Source organism: Arachis duranensis, unplaced genomic scaffold (genome assembly GCF_000817695.3).
Source record: "Arachis duranensis cultivar V14167 unplaced genomic scaffold, aradu.V14167.gnm2.J7QH unplaced_Scaffold_343483, whole genome shotgun sequence".
Classification (NCBI taxonomy): Eukaryota; Viridiplantae; Streptophyta; class Magnoliopsida; order Fabales; family Fabaceae; genus Arachis; species Arachis duranensis.
This window is the reverse complement of record NW_026264909.1, coordinates 3,113,789-3,116,668: the sequence shown is the minus strand read 5'-3', so window position 1 is coordinate 3,116,668 and position 2,880 is coordinate 3,113,789. Positions and strand designations below refer to the sequence as shown.

The following is a 2,880-nucleotide window of genomic DNA, read 5'->3' as shown; positions in this document are numbered from 1 at the left end:
ATCTTTAAATTCTAGAATCATATCTTTTAGTTTCTTATTAGTCAAGTAATTAATTTTAATTTTAAAAAAAATTATATCTTTTTCCACCATATCTTTTTATCATATCTTTTTAAATCATATCTTTTTCAAAAAAAAAAATTGATTTCAAAATATCCCTTTCTAACTTCTTATCTTCTTATCTTTTCAAAATTGATTTTCAAATATTTTTCAACTAACTAATTGACTTTTTGTTTGTTTCTTATCTTTTTCAAAACCACTTAACTACTTTTCCGTCTCTAATTTTCGAAAATTCCTCACCCTTTTTAAAATTCTTTTTAATTAATTAATTGTTTTAAAGTTTAATTTTAATTTTATTTCCCCCTTTAATTTTCGAAAATCACTAACTCTTTTTCAATAATTATTTTTGAATTTCTCCCTCTCTCATCTTCTTCTATTTATTTATTTATTTATTTACTAACACTTCTCTTCATCTCAAGAATTCGAACCTATCTTTCCCCTTGTGTTTGGATTCTTAACTCTTCTCCTTCTTCTATTCCTTTCTTCTTCTACTAACATAAAGGAATCTCTATACTGTGACATAGATGATTCCTCTTCCTTTTCTGTTCTCTTTTTTCTCATATGAGTAGGAACAAGGAAAAAGGCATTCTTGTTGAAGCTGATCCGGAATCTGAAAGGACTCTGAAGAGGAAACTAAGAGAAGCTAAATTACAACAATCCAGAGACAACCTTACTAAAATTTTCGAACAAGAAAAGGATATGGCAGCCAAAAATAATAATGCAAGGAGGATGCTTGGTGATTATACTACACCTACTTCCAAGTTTGATGAAAGAAGCATCTCAATCCCTGCCATTGGAGCAAACAATTTTGAGCTGAAACCTCAATTAGTTGCTCTAATGCAACAGAACTGCAAGTTTCATGGACTTCCATCAGAAGATCCCTATCAGTTTTTAACTGAGTTCTTGTAGATCTGTGAGACTGTTAAGACTTATGGAGTAGATCCTGAAGTCTACAGGCTCATGCTTTTCCCTTTTGCTGTAAGAGACAAAGCTAGAACATGGTTGGACTCACAACCTAAAGATAGCCTGGACTCTTGGGATAAGCTGGTCACGGCCTTCTTGGCTAAGTTCTTTCCTCCTCAAAAGCTGAGCAAGCTTAGAGTGGATGTTCAGACCTTCAAACAAAAAGATGGTGAATCCTTCAATGAAGCTTGGAAAAGATACAAGTAGATGACCAAAAGGTGTCCTTCTGACAGGCTTTCAGAATGGACCATTCTGGATATATTCTATTATGGTCTATCTAAATTCTCCAAGATATCACTGGACCATTCTGCAGGTGGATCCATTCACCTAAAGAAAATGCCTGCAGAAGCTCAAGAACTTATTGACATGGTTGTAAATAACCAATTCATGTACACTTCCGAGAGGAATTCCGTGAACATTAGGACACCTAAGAGGAAATGAGTTCTTGAAATTGATGCTCCAAATTCCATATTGGCTCAGAACAAAATGTTGACTCAGCAAGTCAAAATGATTTTTCAAAGTCTGAATGGATGACAGAATGCATCCAACAGTACTAAAGAGGCATCTTCTGAAGAAGAAGCTTATGATCCTGAGAACCCTGCAATAGCAGAGGTAAATTACATGGGTGAACCTTATGGAAAAACCTATAATTTCTCATGGAGAAATCTCCAAATTTCTCATGGAAGGATCAACAAAAGCGTCAACAAGGCTTTAATAATGGTGGAAGAAACAGGCTCGGCAATAGCAAGCCTTTTCCATCATCTTCTCAACAACAGACAGAAAATTCTGAGCAGAGCACTTCTAGCTTAGCAAACATAGTCTCTGATCTGTCTAAGGCCACTTTAAGTTTCATGAGTGAAACAAGGTCCTCCATTAGAAATTTGGAGGCACAAGTGGGCCAGCTGGGTAAGAAAGTCACTGAAACTCCTCCTAGTACTCTCCCAAGAAATATTGAAGAGAATCCAAAAAGAGAGTGCAAGGCCATTGATATAATCAACATGGCCGAACCTAGAGAGGAAGGAGAGGACGTGAATCCCAATGAGGAAGACCTCATGGGACGTCTCTCAAGCAAGAAGGAGATCCCTATTGAGGACCCAAAGGAATCTGAAGGTCATATAGAGACCATAGAGATCCCATTAAATCTCCTTCTACCATTCTTGAGCTCTGAAGACTATTCTTCCTCTGAAGAGGATGAAGATGTAACTGGAGAGCAAGTTGCTCAATATCTAGGAGCTATCATGAAGCTGAATGCCAAGTTGTTTGGTAATGAGACTTGGGAAGGTGAACCTCCCTTGCTCATTAGTGAACTAGATACATGGGTTCAGCAAACTTTACCTCAAAAGAAACAAGATCCTGGTAAATTCTTAATACGCTGTACCATAGGCACCATGACCTTTGAAAAGGCTTTGTGTGACTTAGGGTCAGGTATAAATCTTATGCCACTCTCTGTAATGGAGAAGTTGGGGATCGTTGAGGTATAGCCTGCCATATTCTCATTGCAAATGGCAGACAAGTCAGTAAGACAAGCTTATGGATTGGTAGAGGACGTGTTGGTAAAGGTTGAAGGCCTTTACATCCTTGCTGATTTCATAGTCTTAGACACTAGGAAGGAAGAGGATGAATGCATCATCCTTGGAAGACCTTTCCTAACCACAGCAGGAGCTGTGATTGATGTTGACAGAAAAGAATTAGTCCTTCAATTGAATAGGGACTACCTTGTGTTTAAAACCCAAGGGTGTTCCTCTACAACCATGGAGAGGAAGCATGAAAAGCTTCTCTCAATACAGAGTCAAACATAGCCCCCACAATCAAACTCTAAGTTTGGTGTTGGGAGGCCACAGCCAAACTCTAAGTTTGGTA

General features: G+C 37.5%; 1 non-coding gene across 1 annotated transcript; it reads right to left on the bottom strand.

Annotated features, from left to right (window-relative positions):
- Positions 1-1,149: 1,149 nt before the first annotated feature.
- LOC127744421 (small nucleolar RNA R71) lies at positions 1,150-1,256 on the bottom strand. Its single transcript, XR_008005410.1, has one exon. It is a non-coding gene; the product is annotated as a small nucleolar RNA R71 (small nucleolar RNA).
- Between the last annotated feature and the right edge of the window lie 1,624 nt (positions 1,257-2,880).